This window comes from Hyla sarda, chromosome 1, assembly GCF_029499605.1.
Source record: "Hyla sarda isolate aHylSar1 chromosome 1, aHylSar1.hap1, whole genome shotgun sequence".
Taxonomy (NCBI): Eukaryota; Metazoa; Chordata; class Amphibia; order Anura; family Hylidae; genus Hyla; species Hyla sarda.
Window position 1 is genome coordinate 406,108,135 of NC_079189.1, and position 14,747 is coordinate 406,122,881.

General features: G+C 48.4%; 1 protein-coding gene across 6 annotated transcripts in view; it reads left to right on the forward strand.

Annotated features, from left to right (window-relative positions):
- The first annotated feature begins 4,938 nt into the window (after nt 1-4,938).
- Nucleotides 4,939-14,747, forward strand: part of PLA2G4C (phospholipase A2 group IVC) — a 151,706-nt gene continuing 141,897 nt past the window's right edge. For 4 of the 6 annotated variants that reach the window (XR_008845643.1, XR_008845633.1, XM_056528570.1 and 1 more), the window contains exon 1: nt 4,939-5,073. The gene's annotated coding sequence lies outside the window, so the exon portion shown is untranslated. Of the gene's footprint in view, nt 5,074-5,999; nt 6,368-14,747 lie in introns of those variants that run through there. The other 2 variants (XM_056528571.1, XM_056528572.1) reach the window with 2 other exon arrangements.

Here is a 14,747-nt window from a genome sequence, read left to right on the forward strand (position 1 = left end):
CGTTGCTTTGAGCGCAGTCGGGGAAAAGGAGGGGAGGCTGAACAGAAGGGGGGCGACGCCGGTCTTGGTGGGAAGGATGGCGCCTTTTCTAGACAGATATCCAAATAGAGGGGCAGCTGCCTTGTTAAGGGACGGGTTTACGGATGGGTTTCGGATTCCGAGTGTTACAGCGGGGCCTGTGGAAGGGGGGGAGCGCAATTTGTCTTCGGCTTTGGCCCAGCCGGGGTTGGTTCTGGAGAAGTTGCTGAAGGAAGTGGCACTGGGTAGGATGGCAGGGCCTTTTAGTTCTCCTCCTTTGCCGGACTTGCGCGTTTCCCCTTTGGGCCTTGTGCCAAAGAAGGAGCCGAACAAGTTTCGCCTCATTCATCACCTTTCTCACCCTGAGGGGGGGTCGGTGAATGACGGAAGTGACCCTGCGCTTTGCGCGGTGTCATACACGTCTTTTGATAGAGCATTGGTTTGAGTTAGGAGATATGGGAGGGGTGCGTTGTTGGCCAAGACGGATGTTGAGGCTGCGTTTAGGCTGTTGCCGGTTCATCCAGAAAGTTTTCCGTTGTTGGGGTGTTGTTGTGGGGGCAGTTTTTTGTGGATTTGTGCCTACCTATGGGGTGTTCCATTTCCTGTGCCTATTTTGAACAGTTTAGCACATTCCTTGAGTGGGTGGTGAGACAGGAGGGCTGGGGTTGCTTCGGTTTTACATTTACCTGGATGACTTTTTATTTTTGTGCCCGACTGGGTCAAGGGTGTGTGCCATACTGCTTCAGGTAATGGAACGGGTGGCTAGCTGGTTTGGGGTTCCTTTAGCGCCGGATAAGAAAGACGGGCCGGGTACGACAGTGCAGTTTTTAGGGATTGTAATTGACACTGTTGCTATGGAATATGCCTGCTGACAAGTTGGGGTTGCTGCGCAGTGAGGTGGAGTGGGCATGTGGAGTGCGGAAGCATAGGTTACGGGAGGTCCAGTCCTTGTTAGGCCGTCTCAATTTCGATTGCCGCATTATACCTATGGGGCGGGTATTTTGTCGCCGGCTGGTGGCTGCTACAGGTGGGGTGCGCAGGTCACACCATTTTGTGAGGCTGACGGGGGAACTGTGAGAGGACTTGAAGGTGTGGAGGGGCTTTCTGGGGCAGTACAATGGGAGGTTGGTGGTGTTGGAGCGGCCGGTGACTTGTCAGGATTTGAATTTGTATACGGATGCGGCTGGTAGCGCGGGTTTTGGATGTTTCTTTCGGGGGCAGTGGTGTGCGGAGGCTTGGCCAGTGGAGTGGACGGCGTTGGGGTTAGTGAGGAATTTGGCGTTGCTGGAGCTGTTTCCCATTTTAGTGGCGGTGGAAATTTGGGGGGTGGAGTTGGGTAATAGGCGAGTTTGTTTCCACTGTGACAACTTGTGGGTGGTTCAGGCCATTAATGCTCAGTCAGCTAGCTCCCCTCCGGTAGTTAAGTTGTTGCGCTGGTTGGTTTTGAAGGGGCTAGAGTTGAATGCGCATTTTGTGGCCCAGGTGTTCAGAACTCCACTGCTGACGCTCTTTCTCGTTTCCAGTGGGACAGGTTTCGGGAACTGGCACCAGAAGCGGAGGAGCGGAGTCTTCCTTGTCCAGACGGGATGTGGCGGCTGGTGTGAACTTGGCTATGGGCTTGGTGCAGAGGTCCGTGAGTGGGGCTACATGGGCGGCTTACAGCCGGTGGTGGGCTGCTTGGGAGGCGTTGCTGAATGGTTTGGTGGGTATTCGGGAGAGTGATGACTGGGTGGCTGCTTTGTTGTATTATGTGGGGTCGGCTTTTGGGGCAGGGGTGTCTCCGTCTGGCATGGGCAGGCGCATGTCTGCCTTGGCCTTTTGGTTTAAGTTCAGGGGTTTGGGAGATTTTACTAAGTCTTTTTTGGTGAAGCAGGCGTTGAAGGGTTTTCGGCGGGGGGCGTCTAGCCGGGATAAGGGTTCAGGTGGGGGTGTTATGTGTTTCTGAGTGTGAGATTGCTTTGTTTCGTGTGGCTTTTTTTCTGGCGTTTTTTGGGGCGTTCAGGATTTCTGAGCTGGTGGCGCCTAGCCGGGTGGTGGCCGGGGGCTTGCGGAGAGCGGATGTGAGAATGGCTGATGGGTGGTTGAATGTTGCATTCGCAGGTCAAAAACGGATCAACTTGGTAGGGGGGTGTTGGTTCGATTGGCTGCACATGGGGTGTCTCTGATGTGTCCGGTGGCGTGTGTTGGTAGTTTCTTATTGGTGCACACGTTGGGGGATGGGCTGTTCCTGGTGCATGCGGATGGCAGTTTTCTCTCGATTTCAGTTTGTTGCGGTGTTTCAGAAGTGCTTGCGGGAGATTGGTTACGAGGGGTCGAAGTATAGTTCCCATTCGTTTAGGATAGGGGCTGCGACGGAGGCGGCTTCGTTGGCGGTTGTCCCCGGATGTTATCAGGCATATTGGGAGGTGGGAATCTGAGCGGTTTAATTTGTATATTCGCCCTCAGTTGTTGTAATTTGTATTGTGCTATTTGTCTGTTTTTCTTTTGCAGGTGCTGGAGTATGCCTGGTGTGGATTTGTGGGCATTCTTTTGTAGCTCGAGGGAGGGCCAGAGCTGCAGTGCGACCGGAGGGTCGACAGTTAGGTTTCCCGCGTGAGGAGGTACAGGTGCGGTGGTTGGGAATAGGGGGGCTTATGTGGGCGGGTTTGTTGCCTCATATCCAGTATTTTGTGGATATGGATCGGGCCCCAGATATCCTAGTTATCCACACGGGGGGAATGACCTTAGTCTGCGGAGGTCTAGGGATGTCACTAGGGATATTAAATTGGACATGTTGAGGTTGTGGGCTACTTTTCCGGGCATCATCCTTGTTTGGTCTGACATGGTGGCGCCGTAAGTGGCAGCAGGCCAGGTCGGTGGCCTCGGTGAACCGGGCACGGGCCAAGACGAATAAGGTTGTCACAAAATTTGTGCAACGGAATGGGGGCCTGGTGGTACGCCACCATGAGTTGGAGGCTGGGGCGCCGGAGTTCATGGATCCTGACGGCATACACTTGAATGCCATGGGTATGGATCTGTGGACTCTGGCAATTAAGGAGGAGGTAGAGCAGGCTGTGGTGTTGTGGCGGACCGGCGGGAAGTGAGGGGGTCACTTCCGCCGTCTTGGCATGTGTGGGGGGGGGGGGGGAAGACTTGGAGGCACTTTTGGATTCAGAGATGATGGAAATTAGGGTGTGGCTGGGTGAGGGTACCCATATTGATGAGGACCTGGCGGGCATGGGGCCCACAGGTATAGTTAGGGGACTCCGAAAAGGGTGCCCCGGGGTCCGGTGACCTACGGCCAGGGGTAAAAGTAGGAGGACCCGTTACAGGTGGAGAAAAGATTTGACATGGAGTGTGGAGAGGTGCCTTCAGGTTTTCCCCCCACTTGATAATGGGGGTTTTGGCGCAGGAAGTTTATATATAATTTTATATATCATGTTCATGTATGATGTTCATACGGTTTTATTTTGGTATTTATAATGTTAGTGTTTAATAAAAGTTGGTCTGCTGTGGTCGTTTTACACCAACAGGTATCCGTGTATTATTTAAGGTAAAAGGTGGGGTGTAATAGGCCAAGCAACTAGACTATCCCTTATTCATGTCCTAGCACCTGTAATGTTGCAGTGCTCTGGACGGTAATATGAAAGAAATCCAGCACTTACTATTGCAGATAAACGTAGGTTGTTTTAATCACATATCCAGAGATAATACAAGCAGCTCTGGACGCAGCATTGCTAGGTTTTGATTGACAGTTAGCAGGAAGCCGAGTCCAATTTCTAAACATCACACCTGAACCCAATTTGTATGCACTATGCAGGAGCGTGATTCAGATTCCAGCGCTCAGATACCAGCTGACTGTATTACAGGGATGTTAGGGGTAGAAGGAGGTGTTCCAGTCCTCAGCACTTCAGGGACCTGGAAAAGCCTCTTGAACTCTTTACACCAGAAAAATTTAAGCATTTTTCTACGTTATGGAACCATGGTACCACATGTCTCCTTGTCCTAACAGATATCTAGCAGTGTCAGCAGTTTGGAACATGAATTACGGCTGACAGATTCCTTATAAAAAGTTTAAAATAAAGGAATTATGGTTTTATTCCCAAAGCTGAACCAAGGCAATGTTTGTACAATACTGGGGACTTAAAGGGGTACTCAACCCCTAGACATCTTATCCCCTATCCAAAGGATAGGGGATAAGATGTCTGATCGCTGGGGACCCCCGCAATATAGCATGCGGCACCCACCTTTTTCTGCTCCGGAAGCGCTGGAGGGTCTGGGTCCCGACCACCGAAACGGTGACTTCACGACTCCGCCCCCGTCTGACGTTACGCCCCATCCCCTCAATACAAGTCTATGGGAGGGGCGGAGTCGGGATGTCACAGACTTCCGTTCCGGTGGTCGGGACCCAGACCCTCCAGCGCTTCCGGAGCAGGAACAGGTGGGTACCTCATGCTATATTGTGGGCGTCACCAGCGGTGGGACCCCCGCGATCAGACATCTTATCCCCTATCCTTTGGATAGGGGATAAGATGTCTAGGGGTGGAGTACCCCTTTAACTATCTTGTACCGGAGCACATCTCTGCCCCTGGCATGGATATGATCAGGTAATATGTTTCTGGTTACATGAAGTGTATTAGATCCCTACATTACAAATGATTGAATTGTGAATGTTACACCCTAATCATACATAAACAACTAGTGAGAAGCAGGATGACCACTCACCCATATTTCAGGACTAAATATGTTGTGCTTTTTCAGTATAGTAAACACCTTATCACAGGATAGATACTGTAACTAAACATAGTCAGGATGCCGCACTTATCCACTAGGAGGCTCCCTTTACACACAGTTAACACTTTCAAATGCCATCATGTTGCCAACAGTCTGCCCAGATATTCAGTTTAGACCATTATTATCAAATTTGGTCACGTGACAGACCACCTGACATCCGAAACAGGAAGTTACATAGACCCACATGGTATTAGCCTTCTGACCGGAGTCATTACCATTGCAGGGGTTGTTGTCATTCCATTGTGTTCCGTTCCACCTGTTTCTCTACAAGATTGCATTCTGGTAAGATTGACCTTTTATTCCAGCATCTAAAATCTGTTAGTCCTTTGGGCCTCGCCTCGCTAACCTCTAGTATTGATCAGACAATTCATTTTATACCTTGGCCTATTTTTCTTTTATCACAAGCAAAATCTTTTACATTTCAGAAGGCATATGTTGTCATGCAATATAGTTTATATGTATAACACCCTTCCGGTGATCCGTAATATACTGGCAATTTTTATATGCTACGCTATTAGTAATACAGATTCAATTACTCTAAAAGCCCACTAGATGGCATTATAATTCAGCATATGCTACATAACTAACACACTGCACATTGTGGTAAGCATAATTTTATACATAAGTGCAGTACATATAGGGATTATTACATGTTGCCATCTCCACATTGGAGATATGTTATATATACTGCTCAAAAAAATAAAGGGTACACTAAGATAACATCCTAGATCTCAATAATTGAACTAATCGTACAAAATACTTTCGTATTTACATAGTTGAATGTGCTGTGGTGTCCCGGTACAGAACACGGTTCTGTACAGTCCTTAAGTCCCCTCAGGTAGAGTTCCTCAGGTCCACAGGGCTCTCCTACAGGGCTCCCCCTTAAGTCATTATGGTATTATATTGTATTCTGTTGTATATTAAGTATGTACATTTCATCTAAGTATTGTACAGTGAATGTAAAATGTATTTGAAGGTTGTTAGGATATTTACCCTGAATAGGACCTTCCTAAGGTCATGTGATAAGTCATGTGATGTGTGATCACATGATATACCCAGACTTCCATGGGTACAGGTAACCACAGGCAACCAGCTACCAATGGGCTTTAGTCCAGCCCCCTGATATATAAAGGGCTGTAGTCTCCACACTACCTCCCTTCTTCTCTCTTGATTCCTGGACACCATAGGCGTGCGCACGGGGTGTGCCGGGTGTGCACAGGCACACCCTAATCACCGTGGCCGCGGCCCGCTGCTGCAGGACTCTTTTTTTTTCGCCGACATCAACAGCCCGACCCCCCACCCACACACCACCCCCCGCACACATTATCCCTACACTGACTGACCTTACATGCCGCCCGGGGCCGCTTTAAGAGCGCGGGGGCTGATGGGTCAGGCGTCAGTGCGCACGGCTGCACATTACGTCATGACGCACGCGCGCACTGTTTCTGGAGAGCCCGCACAGGAGAGGCCCGCTGCCAGGGCAAGGACAGGAGAAGCCCGGGCCCCCAGCTCTGGAGTCTGGGCTGCTGGAGAGGGCAGCTAAGGAGAGAGAGGCCTGCAGCAGCAGCAAGTGCCGGTAAGTGGCTGCTGGCCTGCTGCCATACATGATGGGGATGTAGTCCTGAACTGTGAGCCTACATTATGTAGGCTCACAGCTCAGGACTACATCCCCATCATGTATGATTATGACTGTCTATTATATGTAGGCTCACAGCTCAGGACTATATCCCCATCATGTATGATTGTGACTGTCTATTATATGTAGGCTCACAGCTCAGGACTATATCCCCATCATGTATGATTGTGACTGTCTATTATATGTAGGCTCACAGCTCAGGACTACATCCCCATCATGTGTGATTGTCTATTATATGTAGGCTACATATAATAGACAGTCACAATCATAAATGATGGGAATGTAGTCCTGAGCTGTGAGCCTGGGCATGTGTGGTGTGGTCAGGGCATACTGGGAGTTGCATGCTGGGAGTTGCAGTTACTACTGTAACGCCCAGCATGCCCTGATAGTATCAGGGTATGCTGGGCATTACAGTTAGTATTAACTGCAACTCCCAGCATGCCCTGATACAATCTCGGTCTGCTCTGCAGCTGTCCCAAAATTAGTTTTGGGTCAGCGGCAAAACCATAGGCTGTATCAGCCTGATACAGTCTATGGTTTTGTAGCTGACCCAAAACTACAACTCCCATTATGTTGCACTATACTCCTGAGTCCTGGGGAAGCAATGCATTAATTTTGGGAAAGCTGCAGAGCAGACCAAGATTGTATCAGGGCATGCTGGGAGTTGCAGTTACTATTTGTAATGCCCAGCATGCCCTGATGCAGCTTATGTTTTGCAGCTGACCCAAAACTACAACTCCCATTATGTTGCACTATAGTATAGGTTATATGGTGCTACATGCTGGGGGGAGCTGTAGTTTCAGTTCAGCTGCAGAAATATAGGCTGGAATCTGGATCAAGAAATTTCCGTGATCCAGATTCCAGCCTATATCTCGGCAGCTGAACCGAAACTACAGCTCCCCCCAGCATGTAGCACCATATAACCTATACTATAGTGCAACATAATGGGAGTTGTAGTTTTGGTCACCATATATTGTATCAGGGCATGCTGGGAATTGTAGTTGGTAACTGCAAATCCCAGCATTGCATTCCTTGAAGGAATGCAATGTTGGGAGGTGCAGTTACCAACTACAATTCCCAGCATGCCCTGATACAATCTATGATGACCAAAACTACAACTCCACACATCTAGCACTATATAGTTGTACAATTTAGATTATGGTGCAACATGCTGGGAGTCCTAGTTTTGGGTCAGCTGCAGACCCAAAACTACAACGTGCATGCTGCTCCAAGCTTGCTGGGTGCCGCATCACTTTTTCAACCAATCTGGTGCAAAAAAAAATTCTATTTGGAATATTCCCCCCTCTGTGCCCCCATCTTATAGTAAAATCGTTCTTCTGTTTGCCAAGTAAAGAAAAACATGAGTTTTACCATTCAACTTACAATTTTTTTTTCAAATCCACATCAAATGCCTCCCTATAAACACCAGCAAACATACACACAAGTGGGAGGTCTAGTCAGGGCTGGTGCATGGATTTTTGACACTCTAGGCAAAACCTAATTTTGACAACCCTTTGGCTCCGCCCATTGAACCCCTTGGCAAATATAAGATCAGGGGTAGAATTAGTCCCGTAAGCCTCATGGTAAATTCTAGACTTGTCCTCCTCCCTACAATTATAACTATACTGCACCTAATGTGGGGGAACTATACTGCACCTAATGTGGGGGAACTATACTGCACCTAATGTGGGGGAACTGTACTGCACCTAATGTGGGGGAACTGTACTGCACCTAATGTGGGGAACGGTACTGCACCTAATGTGGAGGAACTATACTGCACCTAATGTGGGGGAACTGTACTGCACCTAATGTGGGGAACTGTACTGCACCTAATGTGGAGGAACTATACTGTACCTAATGTGGGGGAACTATACTGCCAACCTAATGTGGAGGAACTATACTGCCAACCTAATGTGGAGGAACTATACTGCCAACCTAATGTGGGGGGAACTATACTGTACCTAATGTGGGGGAACTATACTGCACCTAATGTGGGGAACTATACTGCACCTAATGGGGGGAACTATATTGCACCTAATGTGGGGGAACTGTACTGCACCTAATGTGGGGGAACTGTACTGCACCTAATGTGGGGGAACTGTACTGCACCTAATGTGGGGGAACTGTACTGCACCTAATGTGGGGGAACTATACTGCACCTAATGTGGGGGAACTATACTGCACCTAATGTGGGGGAACTATACTGCACCTAATGTGGGGGAACTATACTGCACCTAATGTGGGGGAACTATACTGCACCTAATGTGGGGGAACTATACTGCACCTAATGTGGGGGAACTATACTGCACCTAATGTGGGGGAACTATACTGCACCTAATGTGGGGGAACTATACTGCACCTAATGTGGGGGAACTATACTGCACCTAATGTGGGGGAACTATACTGCACCTAATGTGGGGGAACTATACTGCACCTAATGTGGGGGAACTATACAGCACCTAATGTGGGGGAACTGTACTGCACCTAATGTGGGGGAACTGTACTACTAACCTAATGTGGGGGAACTGTACTACGCACCTAATGTGGGGGAACTGTACTACGCACCTAATGTGGGGGAACTGTACTACGCACCTAATGTGGGGGAACTGTACTACGCACCTAATGTGGGGGAACTGTACTACGCACCTAATGTGGGGGAACTGTACTGCACCTAATGTGGGGGAACTATACTGCCAAATTAATGTGGGGGAACTATACTGCCAACCTAATGTGGGGGAACTGTACTACTAACCTAATGTGGGGGAACTATACTGCACCTAATGTGGGGGAACTGTACTGCACCTAATGTGGAGGAACTGTACTACTAACCTAATGTGGGGGAACTATACTGCCAACCTAATGTGGGGGAAATATATTTCCATCCTAATGTGGGAGATTTATACTGCCAACCTAATGTGGGGGAACTATGCTGCCAACCTAATGTGAATACAAAAATATAAAATTGTACAATTCTGATCCCTATAGCACTTTATTTTTCTGTATATGGGGATGTATGAGGGTAATTTTTAGCGCTGTGATTTGTAGTTTTTATCGGTACCATTTTTTTTTTTTTGCTTTTTAGATATTTTTTATGATATTTGAAGTGACCAAAAATGTGCTAATCTGATTAGTGCACTATTACGACATTTGGGACCCCACTTCTGATTTTGCCCAGGGCCACGCTAAGCCTAAAACTGGCCCTGGATCCAATCCTCCTACACTATGCAAGCAGGAGTGTGTGTGTGTGTGTATATGTATGTATGTATACACACACACACACACACGCGTGCGCAGAGTGAGTTTGTGCTTTAGGGTGCACACCCTAATGCAATAGGCTGCGCACGCCTATGCTGGACACTAAAGCACAAGTCCTGTACAAGTCAAGTCCAGCATATCTAGTCCCAAGCCTATAAAGCCTATAAACCACATCAAATCTGTGAGTACAAGTCAAGTCCCTACTGTCCCTACAAAGTGATAACAGTAGGGGCCTGCATTAGCATTATAATAACTACAAGTCCAAGCAAGCCTGGGAGGTTCCATGTGTCCCGGTCATCTCTGTGGAAGTTGGCTTTTTCTAAAGCAAGTTGTCTGCCTTCTTCAAGTAAAAGTTCAAGTTGCATCAAATCTCTGCTTTGGACTCTCATTCATCACATGCCGTTTTGGGTTGGTTGTCGGCGGTACCTTACACCAAAACAATCACATCCTGGCGTCACAAACATTAGGGGTTAACAACATCTTGCCCCAGGGTAACCATCCGACCCCACCACTCACTGGAACACCCCGTGGTCACCACATACTATTTTGGTCCCCTACGAACAGGATACGGGTGTGTGCCTTTAACTATTCAACCACCAGGCCACCCGCAACATGAAAACGGGCGTATAACATTGCTGCAAAAAGCCACTAGTCCTCCCCCTATTCAGAAATGTGCTTAGAAAACTGTGCGGAATTGTCGCAAACTGTGACTGAAATTGCGCCCAAAAGTGTACAGGACATTGTCTGTGAAATTGTGCTTTGCTGGGGTGCTGGAAAAAGTAAGGGGGGAGGTGAAGAATATTGTATTGCTGCCATGTGTAAAATTTGGCCCAAAGCCATGCTACGTGATCCATTACAGATTGTACCTGAAGGGGTTAAGGAGGAACCCAAGAAGCGCACCAAAATGTACCGCGCTGGTCTGCGGCCCGCCCCTGGGCATGGACATCACGTAGCCATCTCTATGCCGAAGTGGAACTGTTGTGATCTGCTTGTTGTTGCCGTGGGACAGGAAGTCAGCGCTGCACCAATGAAGTCCTTCTGGTCGGCCGCTATTTTGTCGAAGCTTCTTATAAAAGAGACCATGCGGCCAGTGCTCTTCAGTCCGGAAAGAGCAGAGAGGAGTACAGAGATGGCGGAGCACACTGGAGCACATGGAGAGAGCACCAAGATGGCGCTGGCAGAACGGAAAGTTGCCGCAGCGCAACTTTTTCAAGACTTGGCTGATCGTTTGCAGCAGTTGTCCCTTGGGGCTGAGGAGGCTTGCAACCTGCTCCCGCTTCCAGAGGACGACGAATGGCCAGCCACCCTGGGAGGGGAATCATCACATTCTTCTGCAGCATCGCAGGTGAGGTTGTCCCCTCACCATAGGACCTGGGGATCCTGGGCAGAAATTGCAACAGAAGAGTCAGAAGTAAGTACCCCGGCCGAGGCCGCATTTTCTACACCCTCTCCTACTTCCAGCCCAGACAGAGAGCCCAAGCCCAGAAGCCTAACGAAGTTAGGGCACGCCCACAGTCACCCCCTTTCCAGGGGTCACATCCCCAAGTCCCTACAGCTCAGGCCGAAAGTGCCCGCAGAGAGGCAGAGGTTGCAGCCATAATAGAGGGACTGAGGGAACAGAAGAAACAGATGTATGGGCCTAAACTGCTGCCATATGAGGTGCATCAAGAACAGCAGCAAGATACAAAACAGCTAGAGGCCCCCTATATCAGGAAGCTGGAGCATCCTCAGGATGGTTAGCCACCCCTGGAGCGCCGCTGCCCTACTGTTGTTAAATTTCCTCGAGTAAGGGGGTTTTGCACCCTTCAAGACTGCCGGCATGGGGGCACCATCCTTGTTAATAGGAGAGCTGTTCAAAGTGACTATCCTCCTCCAGCACTGCATTCCCTGGAAAAGGAAGAGATAGTTGAGTATACGCCGGTGAGGAGCCTGCGAGGAGAATGGGCAGCAGCCATCACAATGCCAAAGAACCCCACTCGGCCCTTCATCTACTTTTCTTGAGACGACTGGGACGCAGATCCTTTTGGGCTGAGACCAATGAAGATCTCAGACAACCCACTTGAGGAGGACACCTAAATGTCAGAGGTGCCTGCTATGGCTCCCAAGTACCTCAAGAGATCCAGCTCTTCATATTCTATCACAGAAAAGGTGCCCAGGCCTATTCCCCCTGAGGAGGTGTGGCCTGATCAGCGGGCATCAACTAATGTGCCTAGGCCTACTCCAGTCACGGAGATGTGGCCTGATCCAGAGGTACCAACAAATGTGCCTCGGCCTACTCAAAATGTCAAAGAGGTTTGGCCAGACCAACAAGCACCTACAATTTCCCCAGTGGCGCAAGTGTAGTAGTCACTGTCAGTCCAACCATTGCTCAGTCAAGCTTGTCTCACGTTGCATGGAACACGCATGTTCACCCCATGGAAGGGGTCCAGTCTTGCGCTCCTAGATTTGTATCACAACCTAGGACGCATACAGATAGGCGAGACTGGGAGAGAAGGTTTCCAGAAGAGAAGGAACCTGTTTAAATTGTGTACAATAAGACACCAAAATTGGTCGTGAGACTAACTGTTTGTTGTGCAGTAGCACTCTTGTTTTTCAGGTTTCCAGCAATGGTTTAACTCATGTACCTGACAAGACTTTGTCAAGAAGTTCTAACATTGGTAACACAACCAATTTCGTAAGTATTGCGCCCGGCTTCGGCCATGAGACTCCTTGCTGTAGGAGATCCTATTAAGAAATGTGCTCGGCTACGGCCGTGATTCTAACTAGAGACTCCATAATGTATTGGGACTACTGAGCCATGCGTGAACTTTATTGTATATGTGGTAAAAGTAATATATTTTGTGCACCAATTTTGCACTCCAGAATACCAGGTGGACCTAACCTGATCATCTCAGTTATCTTGCTGGTAGTAAGATCCCTTATGTCTCTAGGCAATAAAAGTTATGCTTAATAAAATGTAATAAAGTATAAATGGTTTACTGTACACAAGTACAGAGTTGTATAAAGGTGTTCTAGTGACACCACATAGGTGTTGTCCCAGTTCCTCTGGGAGAGATGAGAAAAACCACCTTCACACTAACACCTCACACCTCAAGGTATCAAGACTGACTTAAATAGTGCACACACATACATTCAGTACACATAAACTTAAATAGTGTACACACATAAATCCAGTACACAGAAGTATAAAACCACAATGATGACAATAAAATCACACGTGCTTGTATGAACTCCCTACAATGCCTGGGCTTGCTCCTGTAGATGTGGCGGATGGTCTCCTGAGGGATGTCCTCCCAGATCTGGACTATAGCATCCGCAAACTCCTGGACAGTCTGTGGTGCAACGTGGCGTTGGTGGATGGAGCGAGACATGATGTCCCAGATGTGCTCAATCGGATTCAGGTCTGAGGAACGGGTGGGCCAGTCCATAGCATCAATGTCTTCCTCTTGCAGGAACTTCTGACCCATTCCAGCCACATGAGGTCTAGCATTGTCTTACATTGGGAGGAACACAGGGCCAACCGCACCAGCATATGGTCTCACAAGGGGTCTGAGGATCTCATCTCGGTACCTAATGGCAGTCAGGCTACCTCTGGCAAGCACAGGGAGGGCTGTACGGCCCCCCAAAGAAATGCAACCTCACACCATCACTGACCCACCGCCAAACCGGTCATGCTGGAGAATGTTTCAGGCAGCAGAACGTTCTCCACAGCATCTCCAGACTCTGTCACGTCTGTCACATGTGCTCAGTGTGAACCTGCTTTCATCTGTGAAGAGCACAGGGCGATAGTGGCAAATTTAAGACAGTGGACACATGCACATTTGTGGCCTTCTGGAGGTCATTTTGCAGGGCTCTGGCAGTGCTCCTCCTTGCACAAAGGAGGAGGTAACGGTCCTGCTGCTTGGTTGTTGCCCTCCTACAGCCTCCTCCATGTCTGATGTACTGGCCTGTCTCCTGATAGCGCCTCCATGCTCTGGACACTACGCTGACAAACACAGCAAACCTTCTTGCCACAGCTCGCATTCATTTGCCATCCTGGATGAGCTGCACTACCTGAGCCACTTGTGTGGGTTATAGACTCTGTCTCATGCTACCACTAGAGTGAAAGCACTGTCAGCATTTAAAAGTGACCAAAACATCAACCAGGAAGCATAGGAACTGAAAAGTGGTCTGTGGTCACCACCTGCAGAACCACTCCTTTATTGGGGGTGTCTTGCTAATTGCCTTGTTTGTTCCATTTGCACAACATCATGTGAAATTGATTGTCAATCAGTGTTGCTTCCTGAGTGGACAGTGTGATTTCACAGAAGTGTGATTGACTTGGAGTTACACCGTGTTGTTTTAGTGTAAGGCTGGGCTCCCATTACGTTTTCCCCCATACGGGAGCGTGTACAGCAGGGGAGAGCTAGAAACTTGCGCTCCCGTATGCCTTTCTATGCGCTACCGTATGTAATTAATTTCAATAAGCCGACCGCAGTGAAAAGTTCGGTCCGGTCGGCTCATTTTTGCCCCATATGCGCTTTTTCCCCTCACCTAAAACCGCGGTCGAATACGGTTTTAGGTCCGGTTGTAAAAACGCATACGGACCAAAAATGAGCCGACCGGACCGAATGTTTCACAATGTTTCACATTGATATGAATTACATACGGGAGCACATAGAAAGGCATACGGGAGCACAAGTTTTTAGCTCTCCCCTGCCGTATACGCCCCCGTATGGGGGAAAACGTAATGGGAACCCAGCCTTACCTTGAATTTTTGGAACAGTGTATATTGATACGTATGCTATTCTATCAGAGAAATAATATTTATGGGTTACCATAAGCTAATACATAATAATAGTTTGTGTTCTTCTGTGCCGTTCACTGGATAACAACAAATTTTGAGGTAGACAGTACTTAGGTAGATTGGAGGTGGGGCAACATATACGCATATTTTTGGAAGGTCTTACTGGTCGGCTGCAGTCATAAAGTGGCATCAGGTGAGGTGTTCTGTAAAAATTTATATTAGTTCAAGTTGCTCTGTGTTGCTACTAGACATGTGCACGATGGAAACATTTGGTTCTGT